The 21,463-nt window shown below is 48.2% G+C and overlaps 1 protein-coding gene across 1 annotated transcript in view; it reads right to left on the reverse strand.

Moving 5' to 3' along the window:
- Positions 1-21,463, reverse strand: part of LRRC41 (leucine rich repeat containing 41) — a 183,535-nt gene that overhangs the window by 160,903 nt on the left and 1,169 nt on the right. The gene's annotated exons all lie outside the window — the stretch shown is intronic.

A 21,463-nucleotide genomic window follows, 5' to 3' on the forward strand; every position in this document is an offset into this window, starting at 1 on the left:
GTGGCGGCAAGTGTGTGTGTGTCTGTCTGTCTGTCTGTCTGTCTGTGTGTTGGTGTGGGTGCGACTAGCCTGCCGGAATCGTAGCGCGTGATTGTGCGCGCCACCCGCTCCGATCCGCTTCTGCTGGCAGATGCGCGTGGCCAGCTCCTGTCGCCCCCTTGTTGTCGGCTGAGCCGACAGCTTTAGTGCTCTCTGCGAGAGCGCGCTTTTCGCAGTGAGCCCTAAAAAAGACCAGTGGGGTTACAACAATGGAGTATCAAAAGAAAGCACATTATTTTCACATGTAAATAGATTTTTAATACGTTCAGAGCACTTTACATAGCACCAATTACGTAACACAAGGACACACATTCATTTTGTGAGGCACGGGGATTTGCCCAGAATCACAGGAGGTTTTCGCGATATTCCCGAGACTCGAACCGTGTTCCCCAGGTCCGAGGTTGAGCGCCCTAGCCGTTAGGCCAACTCCTCTCTTCTTACCACTGAATGCGGGAGCAGGTTAACTGAGTCATGCCTTTCGTTGCAGAACCAGCATGTACTATCTATGTTTGGGTGATGCTACAATGACCCATGCTTATCACATGTGGTGTACTTGTAGGAAGAGAAAATAAACTTAAGCACTTTCCCTCCCTCGATGCTTCGATGCACCAGAAATGCTTTAATATCAACGGGAGGCAGGCGAGCGTGGGTGAAATAAAAGAACCAGCGTTTGTCGGGCGATCCGCCCATCCTGCATAAAGAGAAGACTGCGACCTGTGTACTTTTGAGAAGAGGAAGGAACAGTACAAGCTGCTCTACCAAGTCGCACAGATGAGAGAGTGCGTGCCCTGGGAGCAGGCGTGAGCACGAGCAGCGTTCTGAGTTGCGGGAGGCTGCTTTCCAGGAGGACAGCACCTGGCCACTGCGAGCGCATTCGCGCGTGTCCGGCGCAAATCGCCTCCTTTGGCAGAAATGCGCGCGGCCAGGTGCTGTCCTCCTCGGAAGCTGAGCCGATAACTATAGGTCTCTGGCGAGAGCGAGCTTTGCTCGCTTCTAGCCGAGACCTAAAAAGCTGAACTCCAAAGTCATGTGTCTGATTAAAGGTATGTTCCAGGACCAAGAATGTCATGGTCTGTCCAAGGAAACGAGAATAGTTTTCAAATGTCAACAAAATGTCCAAAATTGGGTTTCTTATTGGGAGTATAGTAGGATTCTGATTGGGTAGTTTATGTAAAATCGGTTTTATTGATAAATATTTTAATTGGCACTCTGTTTGTAAATATTTGTTGTTAACATATGCCAGGGGTCATATATACTGGTCTGTCTGTGCTGTATGTTCCCCGTTGTCATCACTATTTTCCAATTAGGCAGTTGCCATGTACTCTACTATGTGCTTTTTGTTCTGAATGCTCTTCTGAACGTTTAATTTAAAATGCATGCTATGCACTTTAGTGTGTGTGCGCATGGTAAACAATTATGTTACAGGTGCCTGGTAAAAAAAAAAAATGAAACAACAAGCACTGCTGAGCAGTGTACTGGTTTCCTTCTGCACTGTCTGCTATTTTGGTTTGTATAACAGCTGCTAATTACACACTGTGCAGCAATTAAAGACCTCCGTTTCGTGTTGCCTTTGTTTTCTGCCAGTGTTTGTAGGACTTTTTTGTACGACTGCTGACTAATTAAGGCCCTGTTTCCTGACCCCATTTCCTGGTGGAGACTATCTTCTGATTGGCAGACAGCACTCTCCAGTGCAGGACGGACTTCAAATACCACATTGAAAGTGTGGCCACCCACATTGCTCTCTCTTCAGATAGATTGAGAAAGCGGTGTCTCCCGCCAGCAGCTTTTAAGCTCAGCTGCCTGAGACAAGAGCAACCAGGACATGTGTTGTATTCTTCCTCTTTCCCCTTGGTACCTTACTTCCTCCCCCGCCTTCCTTTCCCCTTTGGAACGTTCCCTTAGAGTTCACTGTAGAATGCTGAACAGCCTGCAGCTGCGGAGAGTGGATGACAGAATAAAGACGTTCTTACTTACATGCCTGAAGTGATTTTCTTCTTTTCAACACTGGCGACGAGGATGTGATCTATGTTCGTAGCACTGCTGGCTCTGTGGCACTTTGGAGGACTCACGCTATGCTCCAATATCTTCACAGACGTGGGCAGATAATGCATAAACATGAAGCACTGCTGGGCACTGAGGCGGGCTCACGCAGCGCTACAATGTCTTCACCGACGTGAGCAGAGCAGGAATAGACATGAAGCACAGTTGGGCACTGTGGCACTGAGGCGGACACACACAGTGCCCCAATTATCTTCACAGACGTGAGCATCGGGTATGTACGCGAAGCACTGCAGGCACTGTGGCGGACTCACGCAGCGCTCCAAGATCTGCAGAAGACGAGAAACACTGCTGGTTCCCTCCTCTCACCTCCAGGGAACGCGATGGACGCTTCTGGGCGCTTCATTTTTTTTTTTTTTTTTTTTTTAACTTTTTAGCCCTCATACACCGTATTGGGCATACGTGAAAGGATTCCTCCGCTCTTCTCATCTGGCTTGCTCGTTCCAGACCATGTGTTAGGCCAGTAATGGCCTTCCCTCAAGTCAGAACTGTTTCCTTAGTCCACTCCTGTTCCCCATAGCTCCCAAGCCATGTGTTACTTAGGGGAAAAAGAACCAACAGTACCCAGGTAAAATCACGGGACCACTTTACTTATTGCGCCAGGCCACAAGGGACAACCATATCTTATCCAGGCTTGTGGTGTCACATGCAATGTCTGATTCACTAGTGAATATTATGTGCGACAGGCACTCTGCTGGGCACTTCTGGTAAGCGTGAACAAATAATAAAGATCCAGCCACAGGGGCAAAATGCTGGAAGACCAGAGTGATGCTGGAGTCAGAATGTAGACGGACCCCCTCTGAGTCGATTGCCCAGGAATAGCTCCAACATCAATCCAGAGGAATCTTCAGCAAAAGGATGACACTACTACGACCCTACTCAACTCAAGAGAGGCATTGTAACGACCGGATTCTCAAAACAGGCAGCTCACCTTCCGTGGATAACCCAGTCGTCACGTAACGACACTCTTCTGAGGCCACTATTTACAAGATATCTAGAATACTCACCTGAGAAAGTGAAAATAAGCTATTTACAAGCCTGTAAAATCAAAGATACCACTAACACCTAATAGATTCCATATCTTATCCTATGATTTCCTCATCTTATATTCTTTAACGTCACCCGACGATATCTTTAACGTCACCCGACGATATCTTTAACGTCACCCGAAGATATACACTAATGGGGATACTAATGGGAATTCACCTTTAAGAGTTATTTCCCAAATGAAGTTCACACTCTCCCATCATCATCAGTTACCTTTACAGAAGGGCATATCCCATCCTTCTGTATGTCAGCACCTGGTTAAAATGAAAGGTTAATCTCATTCATAAAACAAGCATTTACAATGCAATAGGTCTCGCAGCATTAAAGTTTGAGTTATTGGCATTGTGTATGACAATGCCAATAGTTATAACTTTCGTAAAAGTGACACCTATTGCATTTGGACTGCAATATGTTTTGAGAGTGAGTGAGTGAGTCAGTGAGTGAGAATGAGAATGAGTGGTGAGTGAGAATGAGTGGGCGAGTTAGTTAGTGAGTGAGAGAGTCAGTGAGTGAGAGAGAGTGGGTGAGTTGGTCAGTGAGTCTGGACAGTGAGTAAGTGAGTTAGTGAGTGGGAGAGTCAGTCAGTGAGAGTCTGCTAGTGACAGTGAGTGAGAGAGTGGGAGAGTCTGTCAGTGATAGTGAGAGAATCAGTGCGAGTGAGAGTCAGTGTGAGTGAGAGTTAGTGAGTGAGTCAGTGTGAGTGAGTCAGTGTGGGTGAGAGAGTTAGTGTAAGTGAGTCAGTGAGAGTTCGTGTAAGTAAGAGTGTCAGTGAGAGAGTGAGAGTTTGTGAGAGTGTTAGAGAGTGTGAGAAAGGGAGAGTCTGTGAGAGTGTGATAGTTAGTCACTACCTTTCATATTGCCTTTTAAGAGCAAAACTCTACCTCATATAAAAAGGCCGAGGAACATCTATCACCTTTCTTGTCTCCACTCCTCATCTCTCCCTCAAGCATATGGTAATGTTTCAACCCTTAGAATAACACCTTTAAAAGCCTATGTTAATTTTGGAAAATGTGTCGCAAATGCCAATTTATAACGTTTTATTTATAATGTTTTGTTTGTGTGATTTCTGTATTTTATGTGTGATGCACCAAAGGTCAGGTGACTAAAGTGTGCTTAATAAATGGTAGCACTGTTTTTGATGAACCAAAGCAGTGAATGACCTGGCAATGCAATTTTAGATTGTTTTGCTGCACTGCACGATTCTTTAGTATCGCGCCTTCCGCCATATTTTATGGTTATTACAAAGTATGATTCATGCTGCTATAAATTTGCAGACTTAACATAGCAGTGCCCTCTCTAAAGATGTGTAAAGCATTAGGTGTGTGTAATACTTGTCATGCGGCTCTGGGCTGGCCCTTGTGTTCTGATGATTTTTCCCCATGTTTGAGCTGGCTGATGTTTCATCCTGTGCCTCTTCCTGAGTATGTTTCTCTTCCTTTCTCTAAGATTGAGGAAACACCTGTCGCTCTTCGTGAGTTCCATTGTATAACATTTTATGTAGCTCAGAACTGTGTCCAATCTAGCGGACTATAACCACCCTGAACATCGCAATTTAATTGTGCGGTTTATTTGAAGAGCATTAGTTTTAATAATGTTTGAAACCAATCTATGCCCCCGGAATCCTGCTGCGGCCGCCCCGGAAGTCAGGCACGGTCGCCTGGAGCGGGGCCACGTCCAGACCGGAAGAGGAGGCAGGCGGAGTCGATGCGTCTCGCGGCCCGAGGCTCCTGTGAGCGGTGTAGAGCCCTGGGGCCGCGCCAGCAGGAGGTTGGGCGCCGCGTGCTGAGAGCAGAGTCCCCGACATTGGCCAGGTACGTTCCAAAAGGCTGGGGGGCTTGGTGCACTTGTGTGTGTGTATGCTCGTGTGTGTATGTATGTGTGCGACGATGACGGCGGGGGAGGGGGGGGCCTCGGTGCACTTGTGTGTGTGTGTGTGCGCGTGTGTGTGTATGTATGTGTGAGGGGGGGGGTGTCTCTGTATGTATGTACGTGCATGGGCGCTTGTGTGTCTGGGTGTATGTATGCGCATGCGTGTGTGGTGCTTGAGCTTCCCAGGAGACAGCGCCTGGCCACAACACGCGTTCCAGTTTCAAATCACCTCCAAGGCGATGCGCGCGGCCAGCACTGTCTCCTGGGAAGCACAGTCGGCAACAATAGATCTCTAGCGAGACATAGCGCTGACGCGCTGTGTTTTCGCTACGAGACCTAAACAACATTCAAAGATATTTATCATTAGATCTTTATTCTACAATCAAGCATGACAGAATGAGCAAAAGACACATGAATTAAGTTAGTCGCTACCTATAACCTAAAAGGGGATAGGAATGAATGGTTAGGTGTTTTCTACACTAAGCTCAGAACGCCTCACCTTAGACGTGTGTCTTTCCATTTCAACAGCGGAGCGGATCCATCTCTCTCTCGCTTGGTCTTCAATGTGCTCGGAACTCTGCTCTCCCTCTATGGCTCACGAATACACGTCTGCACCGCTACGCCTCATCTACGCTGCCATGGTTCCGAGATACTGGAACCTTCTTCTGGACTAAGTCTCTGCCACTCCTGTATGATGTCACTACAGGATTCTCAATCACTCTCCTTTGTTTCAATTAGCTGATGGTATAAATCTCTATGCACCAGCCTTTAGACCAACTTCTTCTGACTACTCCACACGCTGCTCTCTCTCTCTCCTCTCTACTTGCTCATTGATAATATAGAGCTCACTTTCTCTATGGAAAATTCTGGTATTAGGCCGACTCCCACCAAATTCCTGTACCAGTCCCCGGCTCTCCTCGCCTTCCACAGTGGCCACCTGTGTATTGCGTCTAGAGCCGGGGAGACAAACACATTCCTTCAATAAGGGCCAGTCTTGATCGGTTCCTCTCTAGCGAACAACAGGATGAATTCTAAACACTACCTTTACCCTGCAAGCGCCTCAGACAGTCGAGGCAGAAATACAAAATGGCTTCTCTCTAGCTTTCGGGCCTGTAGGCCGAGAAAAGGCACTAAACCCTGTCAAAGCGCATAGTTAAGCCCTACAAATGAACGCAAATGCCACTAGGACTGAAATGGTAGTAGATTATAGTCACCATCAGTCTGAAATAGACTAAAATTATCCTGTCGTGACAGTGATGGCCCCCTTCGCCAAAATCGTCACCAGTGTTGAAAAGAAGAAAATCACTTCAGGCATGTAAGTAAGAACGTCTTTATTCGGTCATCCATTCTCCACAACTGCAGGCTGTTCAACATTCTACAGTGAACTCTAAGGGAATGTTCCAAAGGGTAAAGGAAGGCGGGGGAGGAAGGACGTTACCAAGGGGAAAGCAGAAGATTACAACACATTTCCTTACGGAGGGGGAAGGGAAGGAAGATGAGCCAGGATAAAACAATTAACTTTCAGTTACAGGGAACATCTGTGGCTAGAAAGCAAAGAGAACACTACAGCCAAGCAGAAATAATCTGGAACAGGAAACATTATGATGAGGGTGTTAGGTACCCCAGCAGTGCTACGAACTTAGATCCCCAACTCATCTGTTCTTCTGGAAAGTACATTCGGGTCCTTACCGCCCCCTTTCTGGTGATTGCCGACGCACGACTCCTTTTCATTATCCGACGGACAACGTCTTCCTACTGGCATACAACCTCCCTTACTCTGCCTCAGAGCGACGCTCGCCAGTTTCTTCAGAGCGCAGCTCGTCAGTCTCCTGGCGCTCCAGTCCCTCAGAGCGCGGTGCGCCAGTACATTTCCTTCAGAGAGCAGCTAGTCAGTCTCCTGGCGCTCCAGTCCCTCAGACTGCATCAGTCTCCTGGCGCTCCAGTCCCTCAGAGCACGGTGCATCAGTTCGTCAGTTCATTTTCTTCAGAGAGCAGCTCGTCAGTCTCCTGGCGCTCCAGTCCCTCAGAGCGCGGCACATCAGTTCCTCTCAGAGCGATCTTCGTCAGTTTCCTGGCGCTCCAGCAGCTTTAGAGCGGGTCAATTCTCCGGTTTTCCCTCCTCTCTGTCTACAGTTTGCCCATACCTACGATCGTCACTTCCAGGGGACAGCTGCTCCGGCTGAGTTACATCTTGTGAAGCCTTCAACGCTACAAGTAAGATCTTACCTTTCTTCTCTCAGAGCTCAGTTGTTTCCTCAGTGACTCTCCCACCATTTCATGGCCACCATCCCGTTCAACCCTGTGTGTCTACCTCTGCGGTGATACACACACCATCCTCGCTCTGCATATCAAACATTCATTACCCACGGCGGTGACACAGAAGAGTACTGCTCCTTCCAGTTACGCCTCCCCAAGCGTTCACAGCTTATGTGTTCTCCAGATACTTTCCTCCTCGGGCATACCACAGTGTGCGCACCTCTTCACGGTGACACGCACACCTTCTCCATTGGACATTTGACGTGTAATGCACACCTCCACTTCTCTATGTCTCCTATCTTCTTTACAGATCAGCTTCCTCCCAGTTCTTGAGTCTAATTGATGTATTTCATAGATGTGGTGTAAATTTCTGGTTACTTCACAAGCAAGAGTCCTCGTACCTTAATTTCAATGGGAATCTCCTAAGTTAATCTTCTGTCTACCTGTGCATACTGAGTACTGTTTTACGAGCATAGTCTTCCTGCATGCGTTTTGCAGTGTGTATACAAAATATTGTGCTCACCGAGTACGGCATTACAAGCTAGTCTCCCTGCACTATTTATTTCTATTGAGAGTGTATTATAGTACAGTATAGGGATTGCTACCATACATTGGTAGTTTCTCAATTGTCTTGCTTAATTGTAATATGGGGGGTTGGGGGGGGGGGGGGGGTTGGGAGTCACTACTGCTCGAACAGCCAGGTCTTGAGTTGTTTCCTGAAGGAGAGATGGTCCTGGGTCAGCCGTAGGTGGGTGGGGAGGGAGTTCCATGACTTGGCCGCCAGGTAGGAGAAGGATCTTCCTCCGGCGGTTGATTTGCGAATTCGTGGGACGGTGGCGAGGGCGAGGCTGGCGGATCGGAGCTGGCGGGTGGGTGTGTTGAATGGGAGGCGGCTGTTGAGGTATTTGGGGCCCATGTTGTGGAGAGCCTTGTGTGCGTGGGTGAGGAGTCTGAACGTGATCCTCTTGCTGACGGGGAGCCAGTGCAGGTCTTTCAGATGGGCAGAGATGTGGCTGTGACGAGGGAAGTCCAGGATGAGTCGTGCGGAAGCGTTCTGTATGCGCTGGAGTCTTTTCTGGAGTTTGGCTGTGGTTCCAGCGTAGAGGGTGTTCCCGTAGTCCAGTCGGCTGGTCACGAGGGCCTGGGTGACCGTCTTCCTGGTTTCAGTGGGGATCCACCGGAAGATCTTTCAGAGCATGCGCAGGGTGTTGAAACAGGATGACGAGACGGCGTTGACTTGCTTGGTCATCGTGAGGGATGAGTCCAGGATGACGCCCAGGTTGCGTGCATGGTCCGTGGGCAAGGGGGCGGTGCCCAGTGCAGAGGGCCACCAGGCAGAGGGGGCTGGTCCCAGGACGAGGACTTCCGTCTTGTCTGAGTTCAGTTTCAGACGGCTGAGCCTCATCCATTCCGCAATGTCTTTCATTCATTCCTTCCTGGAGGCTGGCTCTGGCGGTGTCGTTGGTGAGGGAGAGGATCAGCTGGGTGTCATCCGCGTAGGAGATGATGTTTAGGTTGTGTTGGCGTGCGATGGCTGCGAGAGGGCTCATGTAGACATTGAAGAGGGTGGGGCTGAGCGAGGATCCTTGAGGAACACCGCAGATGACTTTGGTGGCCGTGGATCGGAAGGGGGGGGGTATGGGGGGGGAGGCAGACTCTCTGGGTTCTTCAGGCGAGGAACAAGATGATCCACTCCAGGGCCGTTCCTTGGATTCCGGTGTTGATGAGGCCCTGTATCAGGGTGTGGTGGCACACGGTGTCGAAGGCTGCTGAGAGGTCTAGGAGGATGAGGGCAGCTGTTTCCCCGTTGTCAGGCAGGGACCTGATGTCGTCGGTAGCTGCGATGAGGGCGGTCTCTGTGCTATGGTTTGCTCAGAAGCCGGACTGCGAGGGGGGGGGGGGGGGGGGGGTCGAGGGATCCGTTTGTCTCGAGGAAGGCGGAGAGTTGTTTGTTGACGGTCTTCTCGATGACTTTGGCAGGAAAAGGGAGGAGTGAGATGGGGCGGAAGTTCTTGAGGTCCGTGTAGTCCGCAGTGGGTTTCTTCAGGAGGGCGCTGAGCTCGGCATGTTTCCAGCTCTCCGGGAAGGTGGCGGATGCAAAGGAGCTGTTAATGATGTCCCGGAGTTGGGGTGCGATGATGGAGTCGGCTTTGTTGAAGATGTGGTGTGGGCAGGGGTCGGTTGGGGAGCCGGAGGGGATGGTGTTCATCATGCGGGTGGTGTCCTCTGTGCTGACCGAGGTCCAGGTGCAGAGGGTGGTGGTGGGGGGTGCTGGTTCAGTGGTTGGGTGAGTGATCTGCGCGCCGAAGCGGTTGTGTATGTCTGCGATCTTGCGGTGAAAGAACGAGGCGAGTGAGTCACAGAGGTCTTGCGAGGGTGTGATGTCGTTGTTGCAGGCGCTGGGGTTGGAGAGCTCTTTAACGATGCTGAAGAGTTCCTTGCTGTTGTGGGTGTTGTTGTCCAGTCCTTCTTTGAATGCGGTCCTCTTGGTGGTGCGGATCAGCTGGTGGTGTTTGCGGGTGGCGTTCTTGACGGCTGTCATGTTTTCTGCTGTCTGTTCGTGGCGCCAGGCTTTCTTGGAGTTTTTGAAGTCGTTGGTGAACCACAAGGCTTTCTTGCTGCCGGGTCTGCTAGGAGGGTTCTTCAGTGGTGCGAGGTCATCAGCACAGTTGGTGAGCCACTGTGTGAGGTTGCGGGCTGCTTTGTTGGGGTCCGTCGTGTTGGTGGGGGGGTTCTGGCTGAGGGAGGTGGTGAGCTGGTCGGCGGTGATCTTGCTCCAGCTTCTGCGGGGAACATGTTGCGGGTAGTGGTGGGTCGTGGTTCTCCTGAAGGTAAAGTGGACGCAGCTGTGATCTGTCCAGTGTAGTCCGGTGGAGTAGCTGAAGGAGATGTGCTTGCTGGAGGAGAAGATGGGGTCAAGCGTGTGGCCGGCGTAGTGGGTGGGGGTGTTTACCAGTTGCTTGAGTCAGAGGTTGGCGAGGTTGTCTAGCAGGCCGGCGGTGTTGCAGTCATTGTTGTTCTCCACATGGAAATTGAAGTCCCCTAGGAGGATGTAGTCTGAAAAGGTGAGGGCATGCGGGCTGATGAAGTCTGCGATGGCTTCGCTGAATTGTGTGCGTGGTCCCGGGGGTCTGTAAATGAGAGTGCCTCTCAGGGTGGTCTTGGGGTCGGTGTGTATCTGGAAGTGAAGGTGCTCGGCGGCGGTGAGGGTGTTGTTGGAGTTGGTCGTGATGTGGATGGTGTTTCTGTGGATGATGGCGATGCCTCCTCCGGTTTGGTTGACGCGGTCCCTCCGGGTGATCTTGTAGCCATCCGGGATGGCTATGGCGATGTCGGAGCTGAGGAGGCGTTCATCCAGGTTTCTGTGAGGAAGGCGACGTCTGGTGATGTGTCGAGGAGGTTCCAGAGTTTGACGGTGTGCCTGTGGACGGAGCGGGTGTTGAGCAGGATGCACTTGAGGTGGTTGTTGCTAGTGCTTGGCTTGGCGGGTGCCGGTTCGGGAGCAGGTGAATTTGCAGGCTTGGCAGGTGAAGGATCCGTGGGTGCGTTTTGGGGTGGCTCGGTAGCAGGTGGGGTTCCGGCTGGCGTTGAGTGCGTGGAGGGTGGCGCCGTCGTAAGTCCGTCGGGTGGGCTGGCATCGACGAGGGCCAGGGGTTCTGGGGCTGGGCGCGGTCCAGGCGCAGACTGGCTTGCCTTTGATCCGCCAGCGGCGCGCCCGCCATAAGAGGGTAGGAGGGGTCAGCTGGGAGGCAGGAGGGTAGGAGATCCAATGGAGGCAGGGGGGCGGGCCGCACGGGAGGCAGCGGCGGGAAAAAAACGAGCCCGGTGATGGTCGCGAAAAGGCACAGGAACAAGGGGAGAAAAAAAAAAGGTGAAAAAATCAGTCAATCATCCGGGGTACAGAACAAAAGAAGGGGTGAGGGCAGGCACACGGGGGCACAGAAGGCAAGGGGTAGAGGCAGACAAGGGCGGGTATTGCGCAGGGAAATCCAGCTTCAATATGCTGGAACATGACATTTCAGCTATTGGGTATGCTGATGAGAACATTCCATTGATAGGGATGATGATGGCATCCATTACATTCAAAGGGAGAACTACAGGGGACAAAGTGTATATGGTAAGCAAAGGTGCCAATCTTTTGGGTTGGCATTATCAAAGAGAGTTGAGGATGATCCGTGATCCCAATAATCAAGTTCTCTTAGCTGAGCGGGAGAAGGAAACCAGCAGTAATTTAAACATTCAGCCTGAGTCGTTCTCGAGATTTGACCACAATGTAAATGGTACTACCGGTAGTGTAACTGCCACGGGAGTGAACACCATTACTAATCATAATGCTAAAACCCCAGTAGAAACGGGGTTACCTGAGCTGTTTCATGCTGTCACAGGAACTGACGCGGTGGAAAGTTGGCCTGCAGAGAAAATTTGCACTTTGGCAAATATTCCCACAGCAGTCCCTGAGACACCATGGACAAAGATGGCATTAGAAATAATCGGTCCCATGGGACAATTGGGTTTCCTGAAGAAATTTGTGATTGTACTTCTTGACTACACTTCTCACTGGATCAAATATAAGTTGGTTCAATGTGTCTCGACTAAAACTCTCATTGACTTTCTAAAAGACTCTTTTGCATGCGAAGGGGTGCCAGCTTGCATAGTCACCAACAATAATATCAAATTCTCTTCTATGGAAATGAAGGCATTCCTTAATGAGCTGAGCATCAAGTATGAGATATCCACCTTACAAGACCACGAGGACAATGACCCCATTTTGATGTTAATTCTCCAAATCAAAAGTATCACACATCTAACTGGTGCCAACAATATGGATGTAAACAAAACGTTAAGAGATAGCGTTTGGGCGTATCACACCTCTTCCGACTTGGTAACAGGAGTAACCCCTTTCACTTCATTCAGGGGAAGAGATCAGATTGCCAAATCTATTATTCTCAGTTTTAGGTACCTAACGCCCTCATCATAATGTTTCCTGTTCCAGTTTCTTTCTGCTTGGCTGTAGTGTTCTCCTAGCTTTCTAGCCACAGATGTTCCTTGTAACTGAAATGTAATTGTTTTATCCTGGCTCATCTTCCTTCCGCCCCTTCCCCCTCCGAAAGGAGATGTGTTGTAATCTTCCTCTTTCCCCTTGGTACCTTCCTTCCTCCCCCGCCTTCCTTTTCCCTTTGGAACGTTCCCTTAGAGTTCACTGTAGAATGTTGAACAGCCTGCAGTTGCGGAGAGTGGATGACAGAATAAAGACGTTCTTATGTACATGCCTGAAGTGATTTCCTTCTTTTCAACAACATCGTTGCCTGGAAGCTTGCAGCCTCTCTTGGAATCCTGTCCCTTCAAAACTACTTTCTACAACCTTGAACCTAATCACTCAGCCAGTGCTGCAGTGCCTCACTCATGTTGACTACGACCATCATTCTCTCACCGCCGCTCAATACTCCAGCTACTTCGGCCCAATACAAGGACCTCAGGTTAGCCTCTCATTTTTGGTTTCTCCTTTCTTCAAGGATAACATTACAGTTTGAAATTAAATTAAAGAGATTTCGCAGAAGAAAACGAAAAAAAATGACAAACTGTGTGTGTTGTACAAAGTAACACTATTAAAAGTGTGCAGAGGTTAGACGCTACTGCAGACGCTAGACTCTACTGTCACAGCCACTTGCCACGAAGTTTGTCGCCCGCAAGAGCCCGCCAGAGTCGCAGTCTGAGCCTGAGACCCTGACCCCCGATAGCCACAGTGGTTACCGGGAGTGGGAGCGGCCACCAGGCTTCCAGGTGTAGGCCCACCCCGAAAGACGTCGGCCGGATCGGCGGGAGCGGCCCGAGAGAGGCGGGAGCGGCGGGAGACGTAGTAAGCTGTCCAGGGGCCGTAAGACGCCGGCCAGAACGGCGGTACCGGCCCGAGAGAGGCGGGAGCGGCAGGAGCCGTAGCAAGCTGTCCAGGGGGCTGCTCTGGGAGCAATCTCGGCGGAACTGCGGGATTGCCCGAAGGAAGCGGGAGAGGGACTGCCCAAACTACTGGCGAATACCTGAAATACCCAATACTTTTTTAACGACCCCTGTTGCCCGCACTCAGTCTGCCCGCACTCAGTCTGCAGTAGAGGAGCCGCTAACTGTACGTGGGGACAAGTGAGCAGGTGCCAGCAAGGCCAGCAAGGTAAGAGGAGGGGGCTGGAGGGGGGAGACGAAAGCTAGCGCGGCAGCCGCTAGAGGCTGCCGCAAAGTAAGAGCCGGGGGCGGACACAGAGAGGCCGGTTGACTAGGTCCTCCCAGCCTGAGTGCCCCCCGTGTGCTCCGCTTGCTACCCTGCTCACCTCACTCGCAAACAGCTGCCTGCCTGCCATTTGCCGTCCTCCACCACTCAATCCCTCCCATTACAGCTGGCAAAAAATATAAACACTATAACTCTGAGGGTCCAGCCAGGCCCCCACTTGTTCATAGGCCAGCTTACAACACTGCCCTTCACATACTGGTGGTCACTGCTTGCCGGGAGGGAGGCATAACGCCACATAGCGTGTTCGGAGAGGGTAAACACCAATTACACAAAGAGCGCTGCACCACGTCGTGGAAAATTACCAAGCTCAGCCACAACAATCAAATTCCCACAAACCACTAACTAAAAGACACTTATCCACGCATCCTAGTCTAAAGTCGAAGGACTTTAGAGGAAAAATCACGGCTAGGAACCAACACAGCTCTGTCCAAACCCGACTCATTTACCCTGTCCATTGAGAACAAACTCGGTCTAACTGACCAGCTGGTAGTATTAATTTGCCAAGAAGCTCGGCCACGACCCAACATAATATTAATAATATAAGAGGCTGAGAAACGGAGTTCTCTAAAAAAGGGTGAAGACATCAGTTCAGGTTCTAGATCAAACCTTGGGTTGTTCAAATGAGATCGGGAACAGTTCGCCAAGCGGCAATAGGCAAAAAAAAAAAAAAAAACGAAATCAAAAAAATCTAATGAGGAAATTTCACACCTTAATAAAACAACAAAGGAAACAAGTTTAAGGGAGAGGCTGGTCTCAGCTCCAACCACAACAACAACAACGCCAAGCCCGAAAAACAAAACAGGGATCCGCAAATTCTTTTTCTTAAAGGATCCAATGGCGGCAATATACGCTCCAACCGCTGAAATTGCTCAGCTACCAAGCCCAATTCTCCCTGGTAATCCAAGAGCTCCCCCCTTACAGTCACAAGTAAACCTGAACAATGCACCACAAGTGGATCACCTCCAGCAAAAAAAAACATGTAAAGTTAATACGCGGGAAAGCTTGTAACTACAGCAGCTCAGGTGCATCAGACAACGCCCATTACGCTCGCCTCAACACTTCAAAACAAACTCGAAGTGACTGCTAAAATTTCCAACTGTCATACACCTGAGCAAGGCATCAACATCATACCAGAGGGGGGGCATGACACCCCCAAGGAGAAAATGAGAGAATGTAAAAAACACAACGACAGTACTGCAGATCTCAATGCAGCTTCGGACGGCCAGATAACAGCCACAGGATCTAAGAAGGAAAAACCCTTAGCAGACCCAAATGAAGAAGGTCTCTCAAGCAAAAAAGGGACAAAGGACGAAACATCATTTCCAATAACCCAGGCGGCGTTAACGAAAGAAGCTCCCGCCAAATCATTTTCAATGTTAAATGACTCCAACTTGGTGGAAATCCTGGAAAAATTGGAATCCAACAGTCAGGAAAAAATACTCCCAGGAAAGAATCCACAACTAGATTCAAGTAAAAAAACGCCACAGAATAGATCCAAAATATCGGCATTCACCCCTCTAAGCTCATTATGCAAGTCAGTCCTCCAGTATCCTATACACTAGTTGAGGACATGCATAGCTCAATAAGAGCCAAGCACCCAAATTTTTCACCACCAATAACCATCTCATCAGTCAGTAGGATAGACCTCGGGTCAGAGGTCTCGGCAAAGCCAAACGAAGACTATTCCCACACTCAATGGACCCAAACTTTGATAACCACCTTGGAACAAGAAATAAGGGTTCTGAATTTCCAGTCAGACAAAATGGATGTCCAAATAGACCTTGTAAATCTTATTGCCAGCCATATATCTGGCATAAACAACAAAATGGACTTAATAACATCCCTACTAACACACAGGGGAGACATGGATCAGCGAACAGAATACAATAAACAACCTTCGAATTGCGGCTGCGGCCCAATTATAGAGAAATTGGTAACCCTCCCTGAAATCCTAAACGACATCCTGGGGGCAGTAAAACAATCCAGTAACAGCAAGCAACAAAACAAATCGCAAAAAACAGCTGATCCAGAGGAAAAAACAAATGTTACTAACCTAGTAATAGAGGAATCTAGCAACGTTAATAACCACACAAAGAAAGTGGACCCCCAAGTCCAACTAGAGATAACAGACCTCCAACCAGAAGCCTCGCAGCTCACACCGAAGCAAGAGGTGGTTGCAAAACGGGAAAGAAAGCGTGCAAGGAAGGCCCGGCTAAATTATAACAAACAGCCAAGTCCAGCTCTGAAAAAAATATTCCCGCTCTTTACTACAAAACCATTGCAAGGGAAAAAGAATAATGACACTCCCCGTGGCGCTGCACACTTGGAAACAGATTGCTCTAAAACCCCTCAAGCCTCAAATGAATCACAACAAAGTACAAAGCCCCCTCAGATACTCCAAAAGTCAGATCAAATCGTCTACATAGACACAGGATCCTCTCCGGAGGGCAAAGCAGGCCAGAAAACTACTCAGGAAGCGCTGCAGCTAGAAAGCAATGAAGCAAATGAAAAAGGAGAAGGGCAAAGGAGAATCCGGGTGTAATAGAGATCCAAGCACAGATACACAGGAGCACCCTAAAGAGGAAAGGAAAAAAGGGCCAGAACCGGTAAATCGAAAAGCCTCCCCAGCTAAGAAGCTTCAGGCAATATCAACCTCTCAGGCTGAAATCCTTATCAACCCAATAAAGATCACAATAACCGGCACTGCTCGTTATTGTAAACTCCAACATCAGGATTTAGAGCCGGTGCAATCAGGGAAGAAAGCAATCAAAAAATCGGGAACGAGGGAATGGAACTCGAGGGAATGGAATACGAGGGAGGTATATGCCGCAGCCAAAGAGCACGAACCACGACCCGAAAAGGCCACCCCATCAACAACAACCCCGGGAACCGGAAGTAAGGAATCTTTATCCCCCAGCCATAGTGACCATAACCAGTCTGAGGGATTTGAATTAAAACTGACATTCGTTCCTGAATATATGACCAAAGGAAAACAAGATATCCTAAATAGAGGGAATCTGTTGAGGCTATTTAAGGAAATCTCGGAACTAAAAGGAATCCGTTCTCAAGATCTAATAGCCGTAGAATTCAAACAATCCTCAAGGACGGCAATCGAAGAGACCCTGACAACCTGGTCCTCAAAGGATGTGGTGGATAAAATATACTCAAAGAGTGCTAGGTTTCTAGCCTGGGGAATAACGCTGAAGGTTCATGAACGCCCCAGGTATCCGCACCCCCTCCTTAAAAATCTAAAAGCTGTGGACTTACCAGGGAAAAATCACAACACATGCGTGCGCGGTGCACGGTCCAATTCGCCCCCCATCCCTTTCAATGAGAACAGGTTGAATAAAAAGGGAAGTCCTGGAAAAACAGAGGGAAGTTCTCAGGAAAATAGGGATTGGTCCTGGGTCTCAAAAACATTAAACAACAAGTATACCTAATGCAGAAACGAAAAGTGCAGCAGGCAAATGGAGGCGGGCCCCCAATATGGAAGAAGTGCGACCATCTTACGTAACGTTCTGCTCATGGAATGTCCATGGATTTAAAGACATGGGGCAGGACCACGAAACATCAGCGTTCCTTATTCATCACGATATAATCCTGCACCAGGAAACGTGGAATCTGTCTCCAACCTCAATTCCCGGATTCATAGAATTCCACATTTTGGCAGAAAATTTTTCGAGCTTCGGGCACCCAAGAGGGGGCCTTTCAACCTATGTAAAACAAAATCTGGACTGGTCAACCGAGGAATTGGACACGGGGACTAATTGGGTCCAAGTGACCAAATTAAACGGCAAACATTTGTTTGATGAAAATAAGAGGCAACTATTAGTAATCAACGTTTATATCCATCCCGAAAGAAAAAAGCAGAATGAAAAATACGCAACTTTAACAAATTTAATAAAATCTTTGCAGAAAAGTCATCAGCACTGCCAATTGGTTATTTCAGGTGACTTTAATTCCAACCTCATAGCGAATTCCCTGCACAAAAGTAAAAGGCCAGTTAATCTGGGAGCCAGAACCCTATTGAACGAATTAGAACCTCTCGGTCTGACAATCTTGAACAGGAAAATCTCGGGCGATATCCCAGCGGCTGCTACATTTTTGAGCGGAAAAGTGTCTTCAACAATAGATTTTTTCATCAACAGCAACAATCTGCTTTCACAAATCGACACTTTGAAAATTACATCACGAGTCGAAAGTGATCATCTGCCCCTTACTGCAAGAATGACCATCAAAGTAAAGCTTGCCCAAAAAATTAAGTCCATAGCACAGTACCCTGAAAAGTTTAGCCTCCGAAAACTAAAATGGCAGGGAGCAGTGTCACAAGCCATCCAGGAGACAGTCAGGGAATATTTGGGCAAACAGGGCCCACAAGCAGTAGTCGATCGCATCAAAGCGTGGGAACAGCTGGCCCAGCTATTAGTCCAAAGGTTCCCAGCCACATTAAGTCTGACTTCAAGGATGGCGACCAAAAGAGAGCCCTGGTTCAATAATGAGCTGCGAGATCAAAAAAGAGGGCTTGCAAGAGAGGTACGACAACAATCACGAGCGGCAAACAAAGGAAGTAAAATAAAAAAATTGGAAGCTGTGCCAACTAAGGATCAATTATAGGAGGAACCTGAGCAGAGCAAAAATAGCGTACAAGGGGGCTATCGGGACACAATTATTGTCCGCAAGCAAAAAGCCCAATAGCAGCGACTTCTGGGGCATAATAAACAAACTGTCAACTGGCCCAACATTACAGCAAGAAGCGGGAATCGGTCAAGAAACGTGGGTTCACCATGTGAAAACTCTGTACAGCAACATAGAATCAAGCCTTGCAGAACGGCCTGGAGGGCAGCATCCTGAGCAAGAGGAAATGCAATCAGTTCCCAATTCGCACCATCTGGGAGGTAGAGAAACAAGTCCCGAGGCAGCTAGTAAAGAGCCGATTAATTTGACCACCGCAAAGGAACTAAGAGGTCATATTTTAAAACTCAAGTCCAAGGGCGCGGCAGGACCAAACGGCCTCCCCAATGCCATCTTCAAGAACAACCTGGATTTCTGGTCCTCCTACCTTACTCCCATCTTCAATGAGATCTACACACAGTCCAAAGTCCCGGCTTCCTGGAAAGGGAATATTATCCACCCTATATATAAAAAGGGTGACCACCGTAAGCCGGGCAATTACAGACTGATCTCACTGATTGATGTGGAGGCCAAGCTGTATGCTTCTTGTCTGTTAGCCCAGCTCCAAGATTGGATGGAGGAGAAGAACATAATCCCCAAGTTCCAGACGGGCTTCAGGCAAGGGATGGGCACCTTAATCAATCTGGCCACCCTAGCACTCTTAACTGAAAAAGCGTTAAGAAAGAAATCCCGACTCTTTGCATGTTTTGTCGACATCAAAGCCGCATTCGACCGAGTAAGCAGGAGTCTTCTCTGGAACAAACTCAAGGGCTGGGGCTTGCCAGGAGAAATGCTTAACGCCATAACTGCCCTTTACACGGAAACCTGGGCTAGAGTAAAGCTGGGCGACGGGTGTAGCACAACCCCGAGCATTTTTACCCAGCGAGGATTGAAACAAGGATGCGTTCAAGCTCCCAGCCTCTTTAATTTGTTTCTTTCAGATATTGCACAGTACATTGAAAAAGCCGATTGTCACCCTCCAAACATGGCCAATGAGTCAGTCGCCATCCTACAATATGCTGATGACATTGTCTTGCTGAGCCAAACTGCCATTGGCTTACAGAGATCAATAAATCATTTAGCATCCTACTTGGATCAGGAACAAGTGGAGCTAAACAAAGAAAAAACAAAAATTGTTCGCTTAGTGGATTCTAAAAAGACAAAGTTTAAATGGTCGGTAAAAGGGGTAACCGTGGAAGAGCAGCGTTCATATAAATATCTTGGCATAATAATTGAGCAGGGCACATCTCACAAGGAACACAAATTGGCTTTAAAAGCTAAAGCCCAATCACTAATCTATGCTTACAGACTTCTACGTAAAAAAACTAGACTGCCCGAACTACACTCATCTGCTGAAAGTCATGGCCGCACAAATCCAGCCCAGCCTATCGTAAGGCTTAGTCACCTGGTGTGGAAAAGAAGCAAATTTACTGAATGAGCTCCAGACTAGGATCTACAAGGCCGTTTTTGAGCTGCCAAAATCTGCCTCTCCTTCTCAGGTTCGACTGCAATTTGGCTTACAGCACCAGAAATTCCGGGTAATGAGTAGCTTTGTCAAACTTTGTCATAAATTCCGCTGTTCTAACCCGGACACCCTGAACAAATTATGCTGGGATGAAATTAAGCACCAGATGAACTTAGAAATACCGAGCTCATGGGGAAGCTTTTTGAGACAGCTTTGACCGAGCTGGAACTACAAACAGCGTGGGAAAACGAGGAAGACAGAGTAAGCTTCGGCAAAGTCATACACGCCGCAGCTAAAAAGAAATCCTTGCTGGCTGACCAAAAAACAATCTCCAAGCGCCGGCATGGGTGGACAGTCATCAACTCATACAGAACCCTAAAGCCCCAAAATTATCTATCCGCTCACTTCAGCTTGCAATTAAAAAAGAGCTTTACAAACTTCTGCATGGGCTTGCACGACTCTAAAGACCTGTATCCAACTTGGAAAAAGCCCTATCAATCCGCAAACTGTCGATTATGTGGTTTTAAATCAGAATCTGTAACCCACTTATGTGCTTGTCCAGCAGTCCTGGAACAGAGGAGACAGTATTTAAAATTAATTTTCAATGAGTTGAACATCCGTTCATGCAGACAAGCAGTGATAAGCTGGCTGGAAGGCGCTTCCATTATCTTGGTCTGTAGGGACGTCAAATTCATGACAATGGTCAGAAACCTCTTACGGCAAGCAGACGGAGAGTAAACAAAATAAGCAGGATCAAAGTCACCTTCAATAGCCGACCAATAACATTAATGAATGGACAGCATGCTTACCAGCGGCTAGCAGCAGGTCGCAAATAGAGGTGTATGAACATTAAAACTGGGGTTTATACTATGCAATAATCTTTTCCAAAAGGTCCCCAAATTTTTAAAAAGTAACATATATCCTTTTATATAATTATGGAATCATGTCAAAATGAGGTGTATTTATAAATGTAATTAAATTTTTACTACATTTTTATGGACATCGGGGGGTTTGTAATGATTTTAATTAATCAAACAATAAACTTATACACACTATTAAAAGATAGTTAATCGTATTATTAATGTTCAAAGGACCTCCAAGTGGGCTCAGCTTTCATTAAGTATTGTTTCTTATACTCTCAAGGACTTTTTTGAAGAAGAGCACATTTTCACCAAAATGTCATTTTACCTTACAGACAGTAGAAGGGTAAATTCGATTGTTGTTTCCGCAAGTGGGTTCAGGGATTGTGGAGGTAAACTACAAATAACTGAAGGGAGGGGCAAGAAAGCATGCTCAAGTTGACTGTAAAGCTTCCATGTATGGATGCCTACAGTGATTGTCCCTTATTGTCCCAGAGTCCCTTTCTTGGCAGAGGTGTGTGCACTGTCAGTAGAACTTGAAGGATCCTGCTATAATTGATCAACACAACTTTCATTATCTCCACAGGAACTCAAAGTACACCAGAACCATTGCTATTTCTCTCCCCAAATACCCCCCCCCCCTCCCCTGGGTTAGTCGTTTGTATCAGTAGTCTCTTTTGAGAGTAAGGATTAGCCTGAGGAGAAGTGGTGGAACCACAGCACTTCCACAGAAATTCTCGGAATTCAAGACAGTGGTCCTTAGTTTGACACCAGGCCCTAGAGAACAAAGAGATGGTCTCTCTCCCCAATTCGTTGCTATGCTGTGTGTCAATAGTCTTTGCATCGATCTCGCACCCCCTCAGTTGTGCTGGCGAGCCTTTGTGATCTGTGCTGCATTTACTCACTCCCAATCCAGCG

This window comes from Lissotriton vulgaris, chromosome 1_1, assembly GCF_964263255.1.
Source record: "Lissotriton vulgaris chromosome 1_1, aLisVul1.2, whole genome shotgun sequence".
NCBI classification, from domain to species: Eukaryota; Metazoa; Chordata; class Amphibia; order Caudata; family Salamandridae; genus Lissotriton; species Lissotriton vulgaris.